We start from the raw sequence: 14179 nt of genomic DNA on the forward strand, positions 1-14179 counted from the left end.
GATTGGAGAGAATAGGTCCAGCTCACTGGACCTTTTGTCCCAACAAGAGACTCATGGTGGGAGATTCGAAGGCCAAGTGAACTCTATAAGTCTTACAGATGGATAATCCTATTCTGGGATTTAGTAAAACATAAATTTCTCGAAATCCCCACTGAGTATAATAATATATTCCATCTGTAAGATCTTGTTGGTGCTATTTCCTATGCTTAGGATGTACTCCTTTCCTTCTCCACCTGTAGAACCCTTGCCCATCTTTTATTCCCTCCTAGTGAAGTCAGAAGATTAGTAGATTTGGAATCAAAGAATTTAGGGAATTAGGTCAAATATTGTCTGACACTCATTTTCTGTGTGACCCTGGACAAGCCACTTACTACTCTGGATCATCTGATCATCTGTAATATTATCTGGGCTATGATCCAATCTGACAATCATTTATTTAGCACCTATTATGGTCAAATAGTATATTCTGGGGATTGTAAAACACACACACACACACACACACACACACACACACACACACACAAATTAATCCTTACCCTAAAGAAGCCAATATTCTCCTGAAATAATACAACATGTAAACAGATAATTTAAAGCCACAACTCAAAAGCAACCAACCCCATGCTCTTTCCCTTTGGATCTCCTGTAACATTTGATTTTACCATTAATATACTGTTCATATGTTATGGTATTATAGGTTTCTATCTGTGCCTCTTTCCCTATTATTACCATAAGATCCATGAGGACAGGACTGGGTCTTATATGAACTCAGTTTCCCTACCAAGCCCTAGTTCTCTGCTCATAGATGTTTGTTGAGTTGATATGTTATAGTTTCTAGATTCAGACAGAAATTGTTCTAAGATTCTGCTATGTACAACCTGGGTAGTCTTGGGCATGCCATATTTCCCTGGGCTCCAGTTTCTTTACCAATAAATGAGATGGTTGAGAAAAGTGATCCTGAAAGCCCCCTCTAGATATAAGCCCTATAACTATGATGCACCTCCATCTTTCTTTTTCCACCATGATGGGATTTTCCTCAGCTTCTTTTTACTGTAAAGGAAACCTTTCTAGATTTCATTGCCCTTGAAACTGACCTGTTCTTAGGCATACTGTTGTCATCCTGCCTACATTATCCATCATAGGGAGGCCATTCCCTCTCCCAAATGCTGGATTTGAGAAGAACTCAGGAAAGGGCCCCTAGCTACAGCCATTTAATTCCCAGAAATGACTGTTGACAGGGAATAGAGAGGAAACAGGCCCCTTTGGAGCTCTGGATCTATCCCACATTTTCCTGCACAGCTGGCTGGGCCACAGTGTTTTACAGCCCATGCAGGTGGGGAAAGGTGGGTCTGAGGCAAATGGGGGCAGGGAGAAAGAAGGAGGATTTTGGCTCCAAATCCCTTAGGATGCTCAGGTAGCTGTCAACACCTGGGACTGGAAAAAATCACAAGGTAGCCTGACTCACTTAATCACTGACAGAAAGATTCTACTTTGGCAGACTCGGTGACCTGGGGGTCTTCCAGATGTCAGTCTATGCTTTCTTCCATCAGTCAGTGCTTCCTCCAAGACTCAGAGGCACCAAGGAGGATAGAAGAGGAATAAAAAAAAAAGGAGGAAAAGAGAAAGAAGAGGATGAACTGCTCTCTATCTCTCTACATTTCCTGGACCCTATTTCTTTCTCTAGCCCAGTGCTCCATCATACATGTTACATAATTCACAGATAGATCCCAACTTAAGACTGTGAGAGTCTGGCACAAAGTGGCCATTGCCTTCCCAGCAAAAACAGTCATCCTTTATCCAGGATAGGTCCCCTCAAGAGGAGAAATCCCTCCTCTTCTCTGATGAATGATAACACTACAACGTGGTAATATGCCATCCCTGTATGCTCCTGACCCAGAAACCTGTACACGAGAACAAGTTCCTTGGGGAGATATAATGTAAGTGCATTAATTATCCAACTCAAAATGTAAGATTGATGTAAGAATCAAGGAAGAAGGAAGACAGAAAGAATGAGACTTCACATTCAGTGCAACATGCACTGATTATTCACCAGTATGGGTCAGGAACAGTTCCAGGATCGGGGGTACAAAAGCAAAAACAAATCTGGTCGTAACCTTCAAGAACTCACATTCTTTCAAGATATCATAGGTAAGATAAATTTCAGAATTAAACAAAAACACTGGTAGTAAAGCCATGGACCTCTTGATCTTTGGAGGAATGGAATGATATGAAGATTTAAGGATTTCTGATAACGAATTTCTTTTAAATATCAAACTCTTTTTTTAAAAAAATTACAAAAATATTTTCACCCCAAAATTTTGAATGTACAAATTCTCTTCCCTGTCTTCTTACAAACATCTTTCTACTCTTAACAATTGGATTATGCTGTGATATACTAACAACTTAAGAACTGATTGAAGAGTATAGGAGGAGCTAACTGTCCTCTCACTAAATGCTCTCAGATTATTGTTGTTGGTAACACTTTTATTCCCTGCTTCCCTAAGACCTTGAATTGTATATATGTTGTGACCTCAGCAGTCACCCCTGTTGTGACCAATTTTGGAGTCAATTCTTAGGCAAAAGAGAAATCCATATTTCAGAACCCCAGAACACCAGAATTCTGGAACTAGAAGGCCACTGCCATCATAATGCACTTCGGCTTTGCTTGGAGATATTCTGTGAGAAGGAAGCCAATACTTCCTGGAGAAGTAGTTTCTGATTTTGAACAGCTCTAATTGTTAGGAATTTCTATCCATTGAATCTAGTTCTGACCTCTGGAGTGAAGCAGAACAAATTAATTTGTCTTTGACATGCTAGACCTTGAAATACTTGAAAATCTCTATGGTAATCCATTTAAGTTTTCTTTCTGGGGTACCTGTCTCCATTGCTTTCATCTGATTTTCACCCTGACTGGTTTGTTTCTTATTATTTCTGTCAGATTGTCTGCTGTCTGTCTTTGTGGTTGTCATTTTGTGACAATCCTTTCCCTCACCTTTTCCTCTGCTATTGGCTTGGAAAGAAGATCATCAATTCTAATAAAATTGTCTGTAAAATAATCCACAGGACCTGAGTGAGGACTAAGGGAAAATATGTTATACAGCATGGATTTTGTGACAACTGTTTTGCTTGGGGTTTTTTTGGAGGGGTAAAGGGGGGGTTCTTTCTGGTTCTCTATTCTAGGAAGTAAAGTTACTAGAGAACATCTTCAGAAATTATTTTTGTGAGGAGCATCTAGGTAGCGCACTAACCCTGATGTCAGGAAGACCTGAGTTCAGATCTGGCCTCAGACACTTAACATGTCTTAGCTGTTTGACCCTGGGCAAGTCACTTAATCCCAATTGCCTCAGCAAAAAATAAATATAGCTAGAGAGATAGATATAGATAGATATTCGTGTATTACTGTATTTCCAAAGAAACAGTTATTTCATGTTATTCCCCTTCAAAAACTTTATCTTCCAACCAAACTGGCCTTCTTTCTATCTCCCAAGATTAAGAGGATATCTCCCACTCCTGGGCTTTTGCCTAGACTGTCCTTCAAACCTGGATTATATTCCCAACTGTCCTCAACCACATGATGTCACAGGATAGCAAGATGGAATAATAAGGAAGTGGTTACTGCCCAATGGCACTAAAAAAATCAATATACTTATATATAGTCAGCAAGTGACTTCCTCACACTATCTGCCAACTGCCTTTCTTCAGTTATCATCAAGGATTTTGGTTGGACCTTGGCAACAAGATTCATCCCTACCATAATAACACAAGAGCAAAAAATAAATGATTTTTGAGTTAATGATTGGAAGGCACAAATTGAATAAGGCACACACCAAGGAGACAGAAATTAGGGCAAGGTCTTCATGAACTTCATGTCAGAGCTGTGAGAGTGTCTTTCCATTTAATGCTCTCTAATACATAGTTTGACTCAGTCTTCAAAGATACTCCTCTGAACAGGTGTTTGGAAGGAATTCTTTCCTCACTTCCAATTCTAGGTTTCCTGCCTTTCTTCAATGCACAGTCTTACCTCCTACAGAAGAGGAGGTCTTTCCTGATCACACCTCCTACCTTCAATATCTCTCCTCCTGGAAATTATTTTGCATTACTCTTCATATTCCTTGCATTTGCTTTTCTATTCATAAGTTTTATGTCCTTATCAAAATGTAAACTCCTTGAGGGCAGGAAGTTTTTTTTTTCCCTTTTGTCTTTATATCCTCATTGCCTTACAAAAATCAGTGCTTAATAAAAATAGTGTGGGATCTGGAGTTGGGAAGAACTGAGTTCAAATCCTTCTCAGATACTTACTAGCTATATAATCTTAAGCAAATCTCTTGACCTAAATCTCAGTTTCCTTGGCTGTAAAAATGGGGGTAATAATAGCATCAATTTCACAGGTTTGTTATAAGTATCAAATGAATTAAAATCTGTGAAGCACTTTGCACCCCTTAAAAGCTCTACATAAATGATAACTATTAATAAAAAATGTGTTGAAAAGAAATTAAATTAGTCATAGAGTACTTCCCAGTCACTAGCTGTTCCCTCCTTTGCTCCCTCCCTTCTCCACTCATGAAATCTCAGGTCAGTAAAATACATTCCATTTAAACAGATGGGGAAACCAAGGCACAAATATCTGATCAATTGCTTCCAAATCACACAGAGATGGCTCTCAACCATGTCCCTCTTTCTTAACTGCAGCCTCTTAGCATGGACAAACCTCTGCTCTGCCATCCAAGCTGGTACTAAGCAGGTGTTCAAACCTAAGAAGAGCTTAATGGAGATGAAGTGAGCTACAAGAGATTTTCTTTTTTTACTTACATGATTAAACATCCCAGGGAAACATTTGCGTTGGAACAGATGGTAGCAGTACTGAGTACAGCGAAGCCTGCAAAAAGTTTTCACACTGTTAAAAATGGCAGTGTTCTCTGTCATCCCTATTCTCATCAACCATCTGCAGCTGACGGGACGTCAAGTAATGATTGTAAATCCATTGGGTCCTAAATGGCATTCAAGGCCCTCAGTGCTCTGACACTGCATCAGGTTACTCCTAGCGTTATCATCCACTCTTTCCACACTAAGTTTCAGTTGGGTGGAACTACTGGCTGCTCCTCAAATATCCCATGACCCTTCCCGACTTCACATTTTTGCTCACGTCCTCAGTAGGATATAAGTTCTTTGTGAATAGGGATCTCCAGCTCTTAGCACATAGTAGGTGTTTAGTATATAATTGTTTACTGATGCCATTCCCTCCATCTAAAATGCTTTTCTATAGTTATTTTCTGATGAAGTGCTATCTTTCCTTTAGGGACCAACATAATTCAAAGATTGTTGAAGTTATCATTCTCTCTCTCTCTCTCACACACACACACACACACACACACACACACACAGAGGAGAGAGGAGGGAGAAGGAGGGAGAGAGGGAGGAGGGAGGGAGAGGGAGGGAGGGAGGAAAGAGGGAGAGAGAGGGAGGAGAAGAGGGAAAGAGGGGAGAGAGGGGAGAGAGGGGGAGAGGGGAGAGAGGGGAGAGAGGGGAGAGAGGGGAGAGGGAGGGAGAGGGAGGGGAGGGGAGAGAGGGGAGAGGGGAGGGAGAGGGGGAGAGAGAGGGGGAGAGGAGAGGGAGGGGGGGGAGGAGAGAGGGGAGAGAGGAGGGAGAGAGGGGGAGAGAGAGGGGAGGAGAGAGAGGGGAGAGAGAGAGAGGAGAGAGAGAGAGAGAGAGAGAGTGAGAGTTCCAGATGGAATACTTTCTCTTTCTTTCATCTTCTATAGCACTTAGTTCCTACCTGAGTTCAAATTGAGCTTCAGATGCTTATTAGCTATATGATGCAGGGCAAGTCAGTTGGCCTTTATTTGCCTTAGTTCCTCATCATCAATAGTGATGATAGCAGTAGCTACCACCCAGGGTTGATGTAAGAATCAAGTAAAATAACATTTATAAAATTCTTAGCAGAATCCCAGTCATACATAAGGTATCATTATCAGCACCTCTCTTATAATATACACTTCTGCCTTGTAGTTTAGTTATTTGTGTTTTGTTGTTATTCAACAATGTCCCACTCTTCATGACCTCACTTGGAGTATTCTTGGCAAACATACTGGAGTGGCTTGCCATTTCTTTTTCCAGTTCATTTATAGATGAAGAACTGAGGCAAACAGGATAAAATGACTTATCCTGAGTCACACAACTAATCTGTGTCTGAGACCAGATTTTAACTCACAAAAAAATGAGTATTTCTGACTCCAAACCCAGTACTTTATCCACTGTACCATCTAGCTGTTCCAGTTATTTGCATATTTCTAATGCCTTTTCTTTCTTGGTAGATGGGAAGTTCCTTTAGAATATGGACTTTGTTTTCTTCTAGCTTTTCTTCTATAATGTTTAGTTATAATGCCTTGAACAAAGTAAACACTTAATAAATGTTTGTTGGATAGATAGATGAATGAATGAATGGTGTGCCATAATAGAAAGAGTAATGATTTGGAAATTAAAGACCTGAAACTGAATTCCAGCTAGGTCACTTAGTAGCAGCATATTATTGAATGTGCTACTTTATATCTCAAGGCTTTCCTGACCTATAAAATGAGAAGTTGGCCCTTCCAGCTCTGGAGTCCTATGAATTAATTAATAAAACTCATAGAAGCCCCCTTTAAAAAAAACTTGGGTGTATTTAATCCCATTATTTACCTTGTGATGGCTACCCTAAGGCAGACAATTCTTGAGCATATATCCTGTGTTTGATCTATTCCTGTTTTGTACTTCTTTGCAAGTATGAACAAAGGACCTCACTGTAGTTTCATTCCTATGCCTGATGCAATAATCTAGTTCAGAGAAAAAAATTTAAATGGGTATGGGTCCTGAGAAGCTATCAAAAAGAAGAGAAAGACTTTTTGCCTGATTATAGAGGGAGGTTTGTTGTTTAGAACTGGAAGATAGGGTACAAGTAATAATCTGAGCAATTACCAACATTTCCCCCTGCCCATTTTTCTTCTAGGGATAATTTTTTTTCCTGCTTTCAATGGCCAAGATCATCCAAGATGAGACCTGACCTATCTTCTTTCTGTTACTCAAGACCCATCAAGAAATGGAGCCATATCTGAGAGCAAACAGTACAAAGGCACTTACCCTGAGCATTTGCTTGTGGGATATTTTTAGCTTCTAGAATGTTTTTCACATGAAAATATTTTTAGACCAAATACACCCTGAGCAGCAACATGTGGCTTCTAACTAATTATGCAATTAATCAGCAAGGTACTGGTGGAATGGCCCCTGCACATCACAAAGAGGAAAGGGAACACAATCCAACTTACTTTGACACACGTAGTCCCAGAAAATAAAGCAGGATCACAGTCACAAAGGCACCCAAGGCTACCAGGAGAGCTGGAAAGATAAAGAAAACATTGGACTCCAAGGCTTTTGTTTTTGCTTTGCCTTTCAGCTGTTCTCCCACCCTGGTGTTACACACAAGATAAGCACTGAACCATTGGAAAATAAAGTCTCTAGATAGACCTTTAAGATGCTTCCTTTAATTGCAAAGAGTTAGAAAAGATACCCTCATCACTACAGTACAGGACAATGATTCATTCTCCTTTAATGCCACAAGGATAACCATAATTCAGTACCTGCCTCCCAATACCTCTCCATCCTGATTTTTTTTCTTCATCCCATCCCACTTTCCTACAGGAGTCTCCAAACCCATACTTCACACAAAAGTCTGTATCAAGGCTCAGGAACAGAGATCTGAGTTGGAAGAGACCATCCAATCCAATTCTTAAGAAGGAGAAACTGAGGCTCAGGAAGCTAAAATCAATCTCCTAAATTCAAAAAGCAAGTGAATTATCAGAGGTTGGATTTGAACCATACCCTCTAGTTCTAGACCCAGATTTATTTTTCATTGTACTAAAAATCACTCATATAACTTCTCAGGAAAATCAAAACTGTCTAAACCCATGATAAAAGTAGAGTTAGCTGAAGGAAGGAAGGAAATCTTTCTCTACTTATCTCACCACTGTCTATCTAAAAGTGATACATGCCCATCAATTGGTGTTTAGGACCTCCCAGAAAAATAAAAGCTGCTGTGTGGACAACTTTAAAACCATCTCCACCCTCATTTTTATTTTTGATATCTAAATTAAATGAGAACAATTTTTAACTCATCAATCAAAAGACCTCTACACTAAGTGTGAAAAATCACTAAAATCCAATGGATGAAGTAAAAGAGACTAGAAGTCTCTTTCAATAGCCTGAAAATATGGTCACACTTCCAGGAATAATCTATAAATTATAAAGTGAGTTGATAAGGAAGAATTTCAGAAATTGATGTGGCTTCCTGAACATCCCTAAATAGAAAATGTTTCCTGGGGGCTCAGGGGAAAAGAAGAGTTTTTTTTTAACTAGGTCTTCTTCCTTCCCCTTCCATCACAACCTTTGATTGGAGGAAGACTTTCCAACTTCAAAGGGTCTGGGAGACATTGCATTCCTTATTGCTACATTAAATAGCAGTTGTTTGCAGGGTCTTGTATCCTTGTAATTAAAGGACATACTTCCCTCTCGGCTCAACAAGAACCCCAGTAACAAGACTACCCCACATCTAAGAAGAACTAAGTGCCCACAAAGACAACAAAAGGACTTAGAAAAGCCAGCGGGTTAACTTTTGCCTCCTGTGTTCTTTGTGTACTTGGAGAAGAGAGTGTCATAGGTGTTTCTGAAATTCTGAAACCCACAGGTATTTACTTATCATCATGGGCGGGAGGGTGGTCATAATACTACCTTGTTATAACTCCTTTCTAAAAATCTACTTTAAATTAACTGATTAAATAATTTTCAATTGACAATCTTGAGGGATAGGGTAGGAAACACTTAGATATTGAGAGAAGGGGAAGGTAAGAGTACTTAATTCAATGGCTTTAAGAATCATCCAGTGACATTTAGAGAATGACCTCTAGAACTCTAAGGAAAAATAGCTTAGCTAGCTCTGAGGGTAAAATTTATCACTGTGAGTGGGAGGCAGACTACACCTCCTAAGTTAGTGAATTGATGGACTGGATCCCAAATCTTCACCCTGAGAAAAGGAAAAATTTCTCCCTATTTGTATCCCTCCCAAAGAGCCAGATTCACATTTGTCCTTGAAACTATTTAGGGAATTAAGTATGTCAAATTACTCACTCAAAAGTAGGGAGAAAGATGCCAGGGTTGGGTTGGTGATATCTTCGACCATGTGCTGCAGATACACCCTGGCACCATTCCCAGCCCTCAACTGCTCACCCCAGCCTTGCAGCAGCCCTCTCCCCCAATAGAGAAGCTGATCTAATGTTTGAATAGATGAAAAGATATGGACTTTTTCTACTTTAATTAACTCTGGTGACCCAGAATGTTCACTGGAACCTGTCCCAAGAAAGATCTGACTTTGAAAAACAAGATTCCAGATCAGGGGCAGTAGAGACCCATGGGAAAACAGAATCCATTTCTTCCTTATCTATGAAATAAAAATTTTGGGCTAGAGTATTTTTAAGGTCTTCTTTAACTCAAAAATTCTGTGATGATTATTTGGGAGTCAATCTTCAAATAATAAGCTAGAAGCCATAATAGTAAACCTCCCTTGACTTCATCCAGGAAGATTTCACCTTTTTTTCAGGGTTTAGCTCAATTCCTACTTCTTCCCGGTAACCTAAATCCATAATGTCCCTTTTCCTTTAAACTTGAGGATTAATGTCCTGTGCCATTCCTTTTGGTGCCTAGTCACCCAATATCTGGGTTTCCATTAAGTGTTTTATGGCAGCTTGCCTGAGGGCTAGAGAGACACAGCTTAGAATAAGGAAGAACTGGTCTGTCCTGCCTCTGTCACACACAAGCTAAGTAGTCCTTAACAATTTTGAGATTTCGTGATTCTGAATCAAATATAACCTCTGTTAGGCATTTAAAGCTCTGTATAATCTATCTTCTTCCAATTTTTCAAGGCTTACCTATTCCTCCTTTTTACCCATTCTTCTGACTAACTTGTATTTCTAATTACATGTGCAGGACACATTCCTCTAGGTGACTCACCAGTGCCAGGTCAGAATCTGTCCATAGAGAAAATCAGATTCTAGCACTTATAATTTGGTTTCCTTTAGTTACATCCTCATTATGCTTTTAAAGATGGCTTCAGTGAATGGTATGGGACATGGTAGGAACTCATCTAGTCCAATACCCTCATTTTATTTTTAAGTTTTGTATTTCAAAACATTCATAGATAGTTTTCAACATTTACCCTTGCAAAACTTTGTGTTTCACATTTTTTTTCTCCCTTCTTTCTCCTCACTTCCTCCCTTAAGTGGCAAGTAATCTATGTTAAACATATCCAATTCTTCTATATTATACAATATATACTATATATGCAATATTATACTATATATACTATATAATATACCATATATTTTCATAATTATCATGCTGTACAGGAAAAATAAGATTAAAAAGGAAAAAAGTGAGAAAGAAAAAAGCAAGCAAATGACAATAAAAAGTGAAAATACTGTGTTGTGATTCATACTCAGTCCTATCTCTGAGTGCAGATAGCTCTATCACAACACCATTGAAACTGCCCTGAATCATCTCACTGTTGAAAAGAGCCAAGTCCATCAGAATTGATCATCATATAATCTTATTGCTGTGTACAATGTTCTCCTGGTTCTATTCTCTTCACTTAATATCAGCTCATGTAAGTCTCTCCAGGCCCTTCTGAAATCATCCTGCTGATTGTTTCTTATAGAACAATAATATTCCATTTCATTTATACACCATAACTTATTCAGCCACTCTTCAACTGATGGGCATCCACTCAGTTTTCAGTTCCTTGCCAGCATAAAAAAGTCTGCTATAAACATTTTTGTACATATGGATCCTTTTCCCACTTTTATAATTTCTTTGGGCTACAGGCCTACTAAAGATAATGCTGGATCAAAGGGTATCCACCCAATGCCCTAATTTTAAAGATGAGAAAACTGAGGTGCAAGTGGGTGAAGTTATTTGATTGATACCACACAGCCAGTATCAGAGGCTAGATTTGAACTCATATCCCCTATTTTCAGAGCTAGGGAATCAGTGGCATGAGAATTAGAACATCAAAAGTGAAAAAGATAAGGTACAAAGCCCTGGAGGCCTAAACATGCATCTCTATTTCGGGATTAAGTCTCAGTTGACACAGGTTGACAGGACAATTGAATTGGGTGGATAGAGAAACAAAGAAGTCAGTAAACTTAATAAGGGTATCCCATCTTTCTCCTGCTCTGGCTGTCCAAAGATAGAACATAAAAGGGAGAGGCAGGTAGGAGATTCATGAGGAAGAAATTTTTGTTGCAAAAAAAAATGATGTCTGCTTTCTCCAAGGGGTTTTTTCTGTGTTCTATACATTTCAGGGGAAAGTGTCCTTTCTTAGGTGTTAAGCACTGGAGACGTCACAAGGTTGGGCAATCACGACATTAAATCACAAAATTAGGGTCTGCTCATTGACAACACTTTCCAGAATTCTTCCCCATAGTCTCTGGTACATCCATGATTGTTAAATATGGTAAGACCCAAAAAGACTCTGACTCCCTACCAATAGATAGGAAGGTTGCAGCATTCACCAACAATAATTAGTGTAAATATGAGTTATTAGATTCTCCTACTCCCCACTCTCGTGATCTATTAATAACTAGTATTTATGTGATGCTTTTTTGGTCTGCAAAAATGCTTTTGATGTGTCATCTAATTTGAGCCTCCCAATGATCCTGTTAAGAGCTGAAAGAGTAAAATGAATAGAGGGCTGATTTTGAAGTTATTAGAAAATCCTCTTTCTGGTTGTGTGACCATAAGCAAGTCACTTAATCTCTTAATACCCAAGACAACTCTCTGAGTACAGAAGTTACAGATGAGATATCATTATATACAAGGAGGGACTGTATATTTCAAAAATTCCCTCGGGATTCTGGACCATCATATAGTCACCAGCCAAAAAATTAACAAAGAACTCATTAAGTGCTTACAGCAAATATGATTGATTTTTGATGATGCTGATGTTGATGAGGATGCTTTTAGAAATCAGATATTAAAGGTTTGGAGAAAGAAATGATTTGCCCAAGCTCACACAATAAGATGTATGGCTGGAATTCAAACCAAAGTTCCCTGCCTCCACATTCTATTCTCTATACTCTGTATCCCTTAAATGCTTCCTATACATCAATGTGAATATATCTTTCTTAGACTCTTACCCTTACAGATCAGGACTCAAAACTACCCTTCTCTTCACATCCAGACTTTCTAAGAAGCCCAATGAGCCTTCTCTCTACCTGTCAAGAGCCACCTCATTCATGGTCTAGTCTGATGGTCCAGACCTTCTCCCTTATAATCTCCCAAGAAATAATTACACTTTGTCTCTCTTACAGCACTTATTTCTTTCTATATTGTATTATAGCTATTTGTGTATCTCCCCAGCTAAAGGGAAGAGGTCATCTTGTTTATCTCAATAGCCTCTACAACCTGTAGTCAGTGTGTTCCTCAAAGGTAGGAATGTCCTGAAACAGGATTGGAGAAATAGCAGATTCTCGCTCCCCCTAGTCTCTAACTTTGATTCAAGTACAAATTCACCTCTGCAGCAAGAGACAAGGGTGGGAACCAACTCAACAAGAATTCATGGAGTACTCATTCTTAGCAAATAGGCCAATTCAAGGATACATAGAAGGAATAAGGTAAAAAGGATACTATTGCCTTAGTTTTTTTTAATATGTTAGAAGTCCCCAAGAGAAAGGCCTAAATTCTTATACCTCTAATTGCTTTCTTCAGGTCTGCTTCGATAATTATGATGTATGATTGAAGTAAGGATGTCATCAATCCTTCAGACATCCTTCATCAACCCACAGAATCCTTCTCATAATTTGCTGTCAAAAGGCATGCCCTAATTCACACTGGGCCTCATGTTATGTTAGTCCCAAAAGGTACTACAGATTCAGAAGATTCCTTTCTCTTTGGACAATAGAAATGTGGTTTTGCAAAAGGGTCACTCATCAAATAAAAACAGATAGGAAAATATGGGAAAATTTAATGTTAGAATAAACTATGGGACAATATTCATGCTAATTCAATTATAGACCATGAATTGATCTAATCATTCTGGGAAACAATTTGGAATTATTTCAAGAAAAACTTCTGGGACAATTCCCCTAAGACATTAATGATAGAAGGAAAATATTCATAATGTTATGTAAAGAAATCCATGGATAGTGGAGGACATTGGGTGCTACAGAAATATAAAAGAATTAGAAATAAAACATAAACCAAATAATTGGGAAATCATTTAGCAAACTGTGGCATGTGAATGTAAAGAAATATCATTGAACCTTAAAGAATGAAGAATTCTTGAGAAACAAGGTAAGATATTTGCATGAAGTAATTTTAAATGCAAAAAGTAGAATTTTTAAAAATGCACAGTGACTATAATAATGAAAATGAAAACAATACCAAAAAGGAACAAAACTCAGATCAAAGACAACAAAAAATATCAACACCAAGTTATTAAAGGTAATATACAAATCCTATTTATTAGCAAGGAGTAAATAATTTTAAAAATGCAAAACAAGATGCTCTATCACTCAAGCTCTTTGGCTTTGCTGAAACCAACAAAATGATTTTCCTTGGAAGCTGAACTTTGTAGGAAGTTGGTTAGGGGTTTGTTGAGTAATATCTGTGTGGTGGAAACAAAATATATCCATAAAATATACATATAAAAAGAGAGATGAGAAGACCCATTCATTCATTGAATTGGTAGCAAATTAGTGCCTATTAAGTACAAGACACTGGCAATAGGAAGATAAATGACAATCATAAAATCTTGGAAATCGAATGTCATTCTCTGTCAAACCATAATCTCCTTTAAAACATAAGGTTATTTTTTCAGAGCTGGAAAGGAACCCTAAAGAAGAGTACAGAGATCTCTGAATTTGGAAGACCCAAGTTCAAATCCAAGCTCTGCTGCTTACAAAGCAAAGTTGATTAGTCAACTAACTTCTATGGGCCTCACTTTTTTCATCTATAAAATGAGAGATTAGGGCTAATGCTTTCTAGGTCTAAATGTATGATCTTTTTATGTATTTCTGTCAATAGCAAATTATCAAGAGCTTAAAAAAGCAGCCTATATCTGTTTTCCAAGGGGAAATTTTCAAAATCTGAAAATGAGATGCAT

General features: G+C 38.4%; 1 long non-coding RNA gene across 1 annotated transcript in view; it reads right to left on the reverse strand.

Moving 5' to 3' along the window:
* The window catches only part of LOC116421940, a 27706-nt gene extending 20348 nt beyond the window's left edge, over positions 1–7358 (reverse strand). Inside the window, exons 1-2 of the long non-coding RNA XR_004232535.1 lie at positions 7296–7358; positions 4807–4873 (exon numbers count right to left, since the gene is read on the reverse strand). This is a non-coding gene — a long non-coding RNA (uncharacterized LOC116421940). The remainder of the gene's footprint in view (positions 1–4806; positions 4874–7295) is intronic.
* Between the last annotated feature and the right edge of the window lie 6821 nt (positions 7359–14179).

Source organism: Sarcophilus harrisii, chromosome 2, assembly GCF_902635505.1.
Source record: "Sarcophilus harrisii chromosome 2, mSarHar1.11, whole genome shotgun sequence".
NCBI classification, from domain to species: Eukaryota; Metazoa; Chordata; class Mammalia; order Dasyuromorphia; family Dasyuridae; genus Sarcophilus; species Sarcophilus harrisii.